General features: G+C 43.0%; 1 protein-coding gene across 9 annotated transcripts in view; it reads right to left on the minus strand.

Moving 5' to 3' along the window:
- tab2 (TGF-beta activated kinase 1 (MAP3K7) binding protein 2) overlaps positions 1-569 on the minus strand; it is a 38,914-nt gene extending 38,345 nt beyond the window's left edge. For 7 of the 9 annotated variants that reach the window (XM_048600690.1, XM_048600689.1, XM_048600693.1 and 4 more), the window contains exon 1: positions 416-569. The gene's annotated coding sequence lies outside the window, so the exon portion shown is untranslated. Of the gene's footprint in view, positions 1-410 lie in introns of all 9 variants that reach the window. The other 2 variants (XM_048600695.1, XM_048600694.1) reach the window with 1 other exon arrangement.
- Between the last annotated feature and the right edge of the window lie 12,051 nt (positions 570-12,620).

Raw genomic sequence — 12,620 nt, forward strand, 5'->3', positions numbered from 1 at the left:
GCACACAATGACGGGGGGCCCGGGGCAGGACGACAGGGGCCCCGGGGCACGATCTTGGCACGCAATGACAGGGGGTCCAGGGCAGGACCTATGGGCAACAGTGACAGTAGACCAGGGCAGATCCCTTGGGCCACAGTGACAAAGGTCTGGTGCTGTACATCCAGACAATACTGTCAGGGGGCCTGGAGCTGACCCACATTAAAAACAGCGTTAGGGGCTACGTGTTGGTGACGGCAGTAACCCACAGTGAGAGCTGGCCGCCCTTTTGACAGCCAGGCTGCTCCACTCGGACAGTCTCGGATTCCAGGGCCCCGCTGTGGGGGGTCCGTCTCCAGCCCGCCTCCTCGGCGACCGCTCCGGGTTGCGCGGGATGCGGTGCCACACCATCGCCCCCGGTTTTTTCTCCCCACCTTACCGTCGCCGCCGCTCCTCCCCCACGTCTCCAATCCGATATCGGCCGGCTCCACCCACTCGGCCGGGCCGCTCCTACCCGCGGCCGTCACCGATCCAAGCGAAACCAAAATACCAGCACAACATGGCGGGGCAGGCGTCAGGCCTCGCGACAGCAGCGAGTTCTCGCGAGAAGTGATTGGGCAAACTAGCGCGAGATTGGGGGCAGGTGGCCTTATCAATGTGAGCACTTATAAATTACTCTTCTTGGGTGAAACATATCATTTAAAAAAAAAAGTCATTTCGTAGGATCTGAGTGTGCTTTTTCTGATAAGTCCAGCATTTGTTGGTTTGCTGCCTATGTGGCTTCAGAGGATAGTTAAGAGTCAAAGCTTTACTATGGAGTCACGTTGTAGGCCAGACCCAGGTAAGGACGGCAGATTCCTTTCCCTAACATGAAGGCGATGGGTTTCGTTTTATAACAATCGATGATAGTATCATTTTTAAAAAAAATCCAGTTCATTTATTTGATTTCTACCAGTTCCCATGTCTCCAGAACAGCGTCTGCAGAGAGAGAAATAGCCTTTTTCTGAGGCCAGTCACTTATTCAGAACTGAAAGGGTGCGGACAATAATCGTTTTTAATGCTATTCATGAAGGGAGGATTCCAGTGTGAGAGACAAATTGTAGCAAATGAGTAATGTTGGTGCAAAATTGTTAGGTGTAAAAGACAATAAGGGAGCTCTGCTGAGACTAAAGATATAAGAACAAGACAGGAATGCAGGATTAAAGAATGGTGAACCAAGGTATGGGGGAAATGTCTCTGCCTGCTGGCAGTGGAGTGGAAGAAATGTGTTTGGTCATGGCATTCTGGCCTATTTCTTTACAACATTTAACACTTCATCCTCCCTCCCAGTGGCAACTTCTACGTCCTCACTGTGCCAAACACACCTTCTAGATGAAGCAGTAGTTTGTACTTCTTTCAATCTAGTCTACAATATACAGCGTGGCCTCTCGTACGTTGGTGAAACCAAACACAGACTGAGGTGTTCCTTTAAGAAATACCTCCGCTCTGTCCAGAAGAATTTAACTGACCTCCAGTTGCTTGCTATTTCAATGCACCATTTTGATCCCAAGCAAACCTTTCTGTCCTAGGCCTGCTAAAGTGTTCTAGCGAGCAAGCTGGAACCCTGCAGCACCTCATTTTCTGCTTTGCCAATTTACGGCCTTTGGGATTTGTGTTCAGCACCTTCACAGTATGCACGCTGTCCCCCATTTTGATTACACCATCTTCTGTTCTGAAAATTAATTGTTGGAATTGAAAGTTAACTGTTTTTGTCACCACAGATGTTGCCAGATGAACTGAATTTCTGCTGTATTTTGCTTTTATTTCCCTAGAATACTGGACTGCATCTCAAGATCACTAATTTGGTGATGTTACCAAGATGGCACATCTTTGGTTTTAAGCCAGAGGAGCCTTTGAATATTAATTTTAAAACAATGGTAGATGATATTTATTTTTGTGAAGTTGGATATAATAGAGCAAGCTGTCAGAAAAGGACCAAACTGGGGCTATTTAAGCATTTGCAAAATGGGGGACTGTTTCTTTATCATATTGTGTGTCATGGACATGCTTTCCAGTCTAGTGAATTTGGATGATCATACGTCCTATTTTGAAACTGACGGTCCCACATATCTTATTGAGATGTCCTAATGTTTCCTTAAAAATCAACAAACTATCCTATGTTTCTTCCTTCTGATGTCCACTTTTGTTTCATAACAATTAATCTCACCAAATGGCTACTGTTCCTGAAAACAAAAACAGGGTATATACGGCACAGTGATAACAGTGTGGAGCTGGAGGAGCACAGCAGGCTAGGCAGCATCAGAGGAGCAGGAAAGTTGACGTTTCAGGTTGGAAGAAGGGTCCTGACCCAAAATGTCGGCTTTCCTGCTCCTCTGAGGCTGCCTGGCCGGCTGTGCTCCTCCAGCTCCACACTGTGTTATCTCTGACTCCGGCATTGGCAGTTCTTACTATCTCTGAGTGAGCCATTTGTGGCACAGCATTGTGCTGTACTATTATTCGAAACTGACTTGGAAATGACACAATCCATTATCAAATTATTGAGCAATTCAAGTCCTGCTGCATTACCTGTCTCTTATAGGAGAGAGTCATTGACCAGAGTTTGAGAAAAATAATGAAAATCCATGAAGGTCAGCTTAAATGCATGCCTGGAAGAAGCACTTAAGGCAATTGATAGGGTCATGTTGCATTGGCCTTCCTGACATGAAGACTGTTTGCATCAATCTAGAGAAGGCTTCTGACCAGATGCCGAAGGGGAATCTGGAGATTTGCTGGAATTTGTGGAGTCCCTGACAAGTACATACATCTACTACAGGTCATGAAGAAAGAATGCCAGATGAGAGTATTAGGCAATGCGGGGAAGAGTAAAAGTGGAGAGATCTAGGCAACATTGAGAATAGTGGGACAATATCTGCTGAGATAGATGTTGAAGTGACAATGTAGGACAGTATCAAGAACCAGTATATTAAGAGTGTTTAGTGAGAATTGAGGGAGCACCAAAGAAAGTAATCAAGAAGAGATTGAAATGGTATCGTCATCTGTTGCATAAAAGGAGAGGTAATGGAGTGAGGTGAGTGATGCCAGGAAGAAGAGAAAAGATTAAGAAATGATGCAAAGATTTGATAAAAGAGGAATGGTTGATTTGCAGGGGAAGATGGAGAAAGGTGATCAACCAAACAGTGATGACTTCAAGTAAAACAGGACTGGGTGGAGTACGCAGCAAATCAGTGTCACTATGAGGTCAGTTGGGAAGAGTGTGCAGCAAGTGAACAGACCTACGTGAGAAGGATGGCAGTGGCAGGAGATAACGATTGTTAGCAGAAAGTACTTTCAACCTATCGGAGCTGAAGTGCAACATCACAGGAAAACCAGCACGTGTTGGGTTGGTATTTTTTCCATGTCTCTTTTGATTGGTCAAGTGTTTTAAATCCGAATACATTATTACAGCTGAAGAATACAGTTAGGAAATCCACTTTTGGAATATTAAACAGAGATAGCTGGGCAGGTGCCATGTTGCTGCTGTGGTGTGTAGGAGCTGGACATTGGTATGATGCATGGTAACTGCAATTGCAGCAAGTGTTAGCTGTTTGAGGAACTTTGGATCAGAGTTGGTAGGCTGGAGTCCAAGCTGTGGACACTGCAACACACCAGGGTAGGCATGAGTTACCTGAATTTTGGGAGAAAGTCACATTCGCTTAGATTAAGTGCATCCAAATTTGCTCCATGGTCAGGAACAGGAGGTTTTGACTGCGAGTGACACAGGTATTGGGTTGCAGAATTTAGCTTTAGAGAAGCCTCAGGCAATGCACTCATCCAATAGGTACAAGGTCTTGCTTCTGGTGTGGGCAAGGGCATAGATAGAGGGAGAATGAATGAACTGATCAAGACACGGTGGTGCAGAGGGAAAAGAGGAATATAATTCAAGTTTAAAAACAGGATGTCTTGACAAAACTGTACAGGGTGTGGGTGAGGCCACAGGGTGTGGGACCAGGGTACAGGGTGTGGGATAAGGACGGCATTGCGCCATGGTAACTAGTCGAGTGCCACAGGGATTAGTGCTAGGGCCACAATTATTTACAATATATATTAATGACTTAGATAAAAAAGTTCATGTAGTATAACCAAGTTTGCAGATGATACAAAGCTAGATAGGAAGGCAAATGATGAAGATGACACAAACAGTCTGCATACAGCAGGTTAATTGAGTGGGTAAAAACCTGGCAGATGGAACATAATGTGAGGTTATGAACTTTGGTAAGAGGAATAGAGGAGATGAATATTACTTAAACGGAGAAAGACTGCAGAAAACTACAGAATAAAGGGATTTGGAAGTCCTCATCCACGAATTCAAAAATTGGGCAGGTTTTGCTAAATCTATTTAAGGCATTAGTCAGACCACAGCTGAAATATTGAAAGCAGTTCTGGGCCCCTTATCTAAGGAAAGATACACTGGCATTGGAAGCAGTCCAGAGAAGGTTCACTAGCCTGATAGCAGGAACGTAGGGACCGTCTTATGAGGAGAGGTTGAGTTGTTTGGGCTTGTACTCACTGGAACATAGATTAATGAGAGGCAACCTTATTAAAGTATGCAAAATTGTTCGGGGACTTTACAGGGTAGATACAGGAAGGTTTTTTCCTTGTGGGAGAGTCTAGGACCAAAAGGCTTAAGATACAGGAGGAATTTCTTTTCTCAGAGGATAGTGAATCTGTGGAATTTTTTGCTGCAGAGGATTGTCCAGGCTGGATTATTAAGTATGCTGAAGGCTCAGATAGACTGATTTTTAATCAGTAAGGGCATCAAGGGTTATAGGAAAAAAGCAGCAAAATGGAGCCATGATCTTATTGAATAGCTGAGCAGATTCAGTGGGCTTAATGACCTACTTCTGCTTCTATATTTTTCTCATCAACCTGTTCAGAGATGTTATTACATACCTATGGAACAGATTGAACCTGGGTGTCTAGGTCCAGGGATAGGGACGCTACCACTGTCATAAGAGGGCCCTCTCCTTCTGCTTCTGTGACTTATGGCCTTAAACGGGGATCAGAAAACAGCACTGTATTGGAAACAGTAACTTGCCTATAAATTTCCCTGAATTGATCAATTAATTGCCAGAGCACAACTTTGTCATTCAATTATGGATAGCAGACAGGCTTTTGAAGCTTGAGGGCCAATAAGGAGCCTCTCCACTTGAAGGAAGCAGCAGGATCCCACAGCAGGTAAATGAGAGAGAGGGAGCAACCCAAACCACAGCCCTTCTAAATTTGAAAGTATGTCTATGGTGCACAGAATAGTCAACAAGCAGTCCACACTTGCATGCATTTCGTCACTTGCGTGTTTCACTTCACAAAAAAAAACAAACGCTTGGAGTATAATTACTTATTATTGATTTAAGTTACTTGGTAATTACTTATTGTTGGTAGTGGTAAGGAAAAGCCACGAACTATATAGATCGGTGAGCCTGATGTCAGTGGTGGGTAAGTTGTTGGAAGGGATTCTGAGGGACAGGGTTTACATGTATTTGGAAAGGAAACAACTGATTAGAGATAGTCAACATGGCTTTGTGCGTGGGAAATCATGTCTCACTGACTTGATCTCTGAAAAAGTGACAAAGAAGATTGATGTACCGCAAGGATTGGTGCTGTGTCTGCTGCTAATTGTCATTTATATAAATGATGATAATGTGAATAAATGGGGAATGGTTAGAAAGTTTGCAGATGACACCAAAATTGGTGGTGTACTGCACAGTGAAGGTTACCTCAGTGTACAATGGGACCTTTATCAGATGTGTCGATGGGCCAAGGAGTGGCAGATGGAGTTCAATTTACATAAATGTGAGGTGTTGCATTTTGGTAGGATAAATCCGGGTAGGACTTGTACACTTAATGGTAGGGTCCTGGGGAGTGTTGCTAAGCAAAGAGACCTTTAAAGGTGCAGGTTCCTTGAAGACGGAGTCGCAGGCAGACAGGGTAGTGAAGAAGGCATTTGGTATGCTTGCCTTTACTAGTCAGTACATTGAGTAGAAGTTGGGATGTCATGTTGCAGCTGTATAGGACATTGGTGAGGCCATTTTTGGAATACTGTATTCAATTCTGGTCTCCCTGCTATACAAAAGATGTTGTGAAACTTGAAAGGGTGCAGAAAAGATTTACAAGGATGTTGCCAAGGTTGGAGGGTTTGAGCCAAAGGGAGAGGCTGAATAGGCTGGGGCTATTTTCTCTGGAGCATCGGAAGCCAAGGGGTGACCTTATTGAGGGGGGGCCAGTATGGTCATGGTTGTTCATCCATGCAGTACCCTGTTTTCGTTTTCTCCCCATATCTTGTGATCCTTCAGTCCTACAAACTATATCTAATTCCTTTTCAAAAACAGTCAATGTTTTGGCCTCAGCTGCTAATGGTGGCAGAGGATTCCACAGGCTCACCACTGGGTGAAGAAACTTCTCATTTCAGTCTAAATGGCCTACTCCATATTCCTAGACTGTGACCCCTGGTTCTGGACTCCCCAGTCATCAGGAATATCCTTCCTGCATTTATCCTGTCTGATCCTGTTAGAATTTTATAGGTTTCTATGAAATTACACTCTCATTCTTCTAAACTCTAGCAAATATACTCTGAACCAATTCAGTCTCTCTTCATAGGTCACTCCTGTCACCCTAGGAATCAATCTGGTAAACCATTAGTGTACTCTCTCCATAGCCAGAATGTCTTTCATCGGATAAGTAAACCAAAACTGCACACTATATTCCAGATATAGTCTCACCCAAGCCCTCTACAATTGCAACAAGACATCGCATCCATGTTCCTGAGCTTGAATCTTCTCGCTAAGAAGGCCAACGTACAATTTGCTTTCCGCATCACCTGCAAGAACTGCCTGCATGCTTACTTTCAGCAACTGGTGCATATGGACACCTGGATCTAGTTACATCTCCTCCTTTCCCAAGCTATTGTCATTCAAATAACAATCTACCTTTCTGTTTTTGCTACAAAAGTGGATGACTTCACATTCACCCACATTATACTTCATTTCTGCATTTGCTCATCCACTCCACTTAGCAAAATCACACCGAGGCATCCTTGTGTCCCTTTCACAGTTAACCCTCTCATCTAGCTAATGTGTCAGTTTCAAGTTTGGAGATAATGCATTTAGTTCCCTCATCCAGTTTGTTCATATATATTGGGAATAGCAATAATTGATAATTATGAAATGTTTCTTTAAATGTCTGACATTGCATTTCTATTCACATACCTTTTAATGCAATTTCCCAATCTACCATATCATGAGATTGCTGATTAAGTTTTGTCTCTGCTGTAATTGCTTTTATTCCAAATTCCTCTTATTTCTTAATATACATTAAACAGTATAGTTGGTGTTAATGAGTCTATAAACTGCATCTACCAGTGTTTTCTGCCCCTTGTTTATTTTTAATCAATGCCAATTTGACGTCCTGACATTCTTAGCCAAGATTCTTCGTCGCTATAGATGTCATCTTTTATAATCAGAACTATCCACCCTCACCTTTTCTATTTTGTCTGTTGCTTCAAAGCATCAAGCAACAAGGAACATTGGTTTCTAAATTGGGTTACTATGCAATCACATTTCTAGAATTACCATCTTTATTCCTATAATATTGAGGAATAAAGGCCTCGTCAGTGGGGTTGGTTGGGGTGGAGAGGTAATCACCACTCATTTCACTAGAGTTTGATTTAGAACTATCCAAATGTGCGTGTTCAGTCCTTGTACTATGGATCTGTTCTTACCTTTTTTAAATTTATTCACTCGTGGGATCTGGGCAGTGCTGGCTGGCCAACATTTATTGCCCATCCCTGGTTGACCTTGAACTGGACATGGTGAGTTGCCTTCTTGAACCACTGCAGTCCACACGCTGTAGGTTGATCCACAATGTCCTTAAGAGAGGTAATTCCAGGATTTTGACCAGCAACAGTGAAGGAACGGTGATATCTTTCCCAGTCAAGATGGTGTGTGGCTTGGAGGTGAACTTGTAGATCATGGTGTTCCCATGTATTTGCCGCCCTTGTCCCTCTATGTGGGAGTGGTTACGGGTTTATAAGGTGTTGTCTAAGGATCTTTGGTGAATTTATACAGTGCACCTCATAGATAATACACTCCTACTGTGTAGGTGTGAAGGATGTGGATACTTGTGGGCGTGGTGCCAATCAAGCAGGCTGCTTTGTCCAGGATCATTTCAAGTGTGTGTTGTTTTAGCTGCATTCATGTATGCAAGTGGGCACTGTTCTGTCACAAGCCTGATTTGTGACTTGTAGACGGTGGACAGGCTCTAGGGGTTCAAGAGGTGAATTACTTGCTGCAGTATTCCAAGCCTCTAACCTGCTGTTGTAGCCACTGTGTTTGTGTGGTGAATCCAATGAGATTCTGGTCAGTAGTAATCCCAGGGATATTGATTGGGATTCAGCGATGCTAATACCATTGAATGTCACATACGGTGGTTAGATTGTCTCTATTGGAGATGGTCATAGCCTGGCATTTGTCTGGTACAAATGTTACTTGTCACGTGTCAGCCCAAGCCTGGGAATTATCTGGCTCTTGTAGCATTTGAACATGGACTGCTTCAGTATCTGAGAAGTCGCAATTGGTGCATCCCCACTTCTGACCTTATGACAGAGGGAAGGTCATTGATGAAGCAGCTGAAGGTGGTTTGGAAACTACCCTGAGGAATTCCTGCAGTGATGTCCTAGAGCTGAGATGACTGACCTCCAACAACTATGACCATCTTCCTCTCTGCCAAGTATGACTCAAACTAGCAGAGAGTTTGCCCCCTAATACACACTTTCACTAGGCCTCCTTGATACCACACTGGGTCAAATGCAGCCTTGATGTCACTCTCACTCACCTCTGAAATTCAGCTGTTTTGTCCATGTTTGAACCAAGACTGTAATGAGGCCATGAGCTGAACTCTGGTGAAACCCAAACTGGGCAAGACTGAGAAGGTTATTACTGAGTAGGTGCTGCTTGATAGCACTATTGACGACACTTTTCATTAGTTTACTGATGATTGAGAGTAGGCCAATGGGATAGTAATTGGCTGGGATGGATTTTTCCTGCTTTTTGTGTGCTAGGACATATCTGGGCAATTTTCCACATTGTCAGGTACATGCTAAAGTTGTAACTGCACTGGACGAGCTTGGCGAGGGGAGCAGCATGTTTTGGACCAGAAGTCTCAGTAATATTGCCAGAATGTTATCAGGGCCCATAGCCTTTGCAGTGTCCAGTGCTTCTAATAATTTCTTGATATAATTTGGTGTGAATTGAATTGTCTGAATAATGGTATCTGTAATGCTGGGAACCACTGGAGGAGGCGGAGATGGATCATCCACTTGGCTCTTCTGGTGAAGATTGATATGAATGCTTCAGCCTTATCTTTTGCACTGATGTGTTGGTGTCTTTCATCATTGAGGATGAGGTATTTGTAGAGCTTCTTTCTCCAATGAGTTGTTTAATTGTCCACCACCAATTCACAACTGAATGTGGCAGGACTGCAGAGCTTAGATCTGAACCATTGGTTGTGGGTTTGTGTAGCTCTATCACTTGCTGCTTCTGCTGTTTGGCACACAAGTAGTCCTGTTTGGTAGCTCCAAAAGATCAATACCTCATTTTTAGGTATGCCTGGTGTTTCTCCTGGCATGCCCTCCTGCACTCTCTATTGAACTAGGCTGATCCCCTGGCTTGAATAGAATAGAATAGCCTTTATTGTCAGGTCTACTCCCATGTAGAAGTACAGTGAAAAGCTTTTATAATGACTGCCTCTTCTGGTGCTATGTTAGGTACAAATCTTGGATATGAAAGAGGAACAAAAAGTAGCTGCATTACTTTACAGAGTTGAGTGGGGAATATGTTGGGTCATGAGGTTGCACATTGTGCTGGAGTACAATTCTTCTGATGCCCCCACAGTGCCTCATAGATGCTCAGTCATGAGTTGCTAGATCTGTTCAAAGTCTGTTCCATTTAGCACAGTGATAGTGCCACAAAACACAATGAACGCTATTCTCCGTGTGAAGGTGGGACTTCGTCTTCACAAGGACTGTGCAGTGGTCACTCTTACAGATACATCTGCAGCTGGCAGGTTGGTAAGGATGAGGTCAAGTAATTTTTTTTTTTTTTTTTTTTCTCCTCTTGTTAGTTCCTTCACTACCTGCCGCAGACCCAGTCTAACAGCTATGTCCTTTATGACTGCCCAGCTCATTCAGTAGTGCTGCTGAGCCACTGTTGGTGGTGGACATTGAAATCCCCTGCCCAGAGTACATTTTGTGTTCTTGCCACCCTCAGTGTGTTGCTCAACATGGAAGAGTGCTGATTAATCAACTGAGGGAGGACGATACATGGTAATCAGTAGGACGTTTCCTTGCCCATGTTTAACCTGAAGTCAAAATTGGGAGAGTTGTCTTACAGCCTTGTCAAGCATCAATCTGACGTTGTCTGACAGCTATAACTCTGTGATTGTGATTATGTCCCAGACACCACCATTACCATCCTTGGATATGTCCTGTCTCACCGGAAGGAAGGATCCTGCAGAGGCAGTGGCACAGTGGTGTACAGTCGGGAGGAGTTCCCCTAAGAGTCCTCAACAATCCCAGGGTCACTGTTGGGGACTTCCAGTGAACAGATTAACTAAAATATTAACAAACTGAATAAATCCCTTCAAACTACTAACTATTCCTGAATAAAACCAGGTTCTAATGGTATTCTGTTCCACTAAATACAAGTCCCAGTTTTATATAAACCAAAATAAAGAAGATTAGAATTTAGTCTCTCAAAATTACAGCCAGGTTACTTCTTCCTAAATGTTCTATGTCTTCTCCGATGAATCCTTCTGTCAGGAATGCCTTCTCCGTCAAATTCTTTTGTCAGGAGCATTAACTATTTGTGCCATAGGCACCTGTAATTTAGGTGAAGCTTACTGTAAGGCGTAGAGAATTCTGCAAGAGCCAGTGATCCTTTCTTGAGCTGTTCTCTTTGCTGATGACAGTTGGCGCTCTCCCGATTTTCCAAATGCCGTATCAATTTCTTACAATAGGATTGATCCTATGTTGTCAAAACCATCAGATTTAAATTTATTTGGTTTTTGGTATCTAAGGGCCTAGTTTAAATTAATTGGCTAAATTCAAAAATCTGTTGTTTCAGTAATAATGCTGCTTTGCCTGCCAACAGTATAGCCTTTCGATACTAATGTTTCAATTCAGGTGCTCTGTGCACTAGCAAGCCCACAGGCATCCTTTTTTGAATCTCTAAGCATTAAAAAAACAATCTTTTAAAGGGATCAGGCACTGCTTTCCCCATAGCATTTTTAAACACCAAATTCTAATTCCTGCCTTCCAATCCACAACTATTCTATCCAACCTCTCAACATAAGACTAGGCCACTCAGCCCTTCGAGCCTGCTAAGCCATTCAATAAGCTCATAGCCGATCTGATTTTAATCTCAGCTCCACATTCTTACACATCCCCAATAATCTTTCATCCTCTTGGTAATCAAGGATCTATCGAGCTCTGCCATAAAAATATTTAAAGATTCTGCATGCACTGCCTTTTGAGAAAGGGAATTCCAAAAACTCAACCTTCTGACAGAAAAAAAAGTTTCCTTATCTGTTTTAAATGCCACCCTCTCTAGCTTTTAAATTATGACCCCTAGTTTTAGATTCTCCCACAAGAAGAAATATCTTTTTAATTTCAACGCTGTCAAAATGCCTCAAGATCTTGTATGGTTCAATTGTCACCTGTGACTTTTCTAAACTTCAGTGATTACATGCCTAGCCTGTCTAGCCTTTCCACAAGGCCATCCACTCATTCATCTGTCCCTTCCATACCATTGCCAGTTATTGCACTACGTTTCCTCCAACAGAGCTGTAATAACCATTTACACTTCATCAGACTGCCCGTTACAAACTGCACCTTGTGCTGCGTTGAGCTTTTCTTTCAGCCGTGCTCTTCTGACTGCTGTGTAACTATTTTCATGCAGACATCTTTGTCATCAACATTTTGATGGCTCATCTCTAAAGCTCTGTTATCCTTTCCACTGGAAACTTGGTCTCATTCTACTTCAGGTGGAGCCCATCTCAGAAGTACAGCTGTATCCTGTCCCGATACTGACACCAGTATCACACAAAATGGAACCACCAAGGTCACTGAACTTGAAATATTAATGCTGTTTTCTGTCCACAGATGCTGTCAGAACTGCTGAGTTTCTCCAGCAATTTCTGTTTTTACTTATTTCAGATTTTCAACATCCATAGTTCTTTGTTTTATAAAAATTCCTTTTCATCTTGGTGACAAGCCTTTTTTTCCATCTTGTATTATTTGAGCTATGGACTATTCTAATTGTGGCTGTTTTAGAAACCAAACCCCAAGCTTAATTTGAAATTGATTCAGTGCCAGTGCTGGACCTTCAGCTCTCAATTAGAGACACAACAATTCTAATATGCTAGGTATAGACATGAGATAGACGTGGTATCAGCCTTTTTGCCCTGGACCTGAGTGGAAAGCCATGACACTGCAGAAAACAGCCATGGAAACAGCTCTAGATGATGCAACAGCAGACAATAAGTCAAGGACCTTTCTTTAGACTTAGCACACATGAATGCATCTGACACATGAATGCATCTGACACATGAATGCA

Source organism: Rhincodon typus, chromosome 9, assembly GCF_021869965.1.
Source record: "Rhincodon typus isolate 14 chromosome 9, sRhiTyp1.1, whole genome shotgun sequence".
Lineage (NCBI taxonomy): Eukaryota > Metazoa > Chordata > Chondrichthyes > Orectolobiformes > Rhincodontidae > Rhincodon > Rhincodon typus.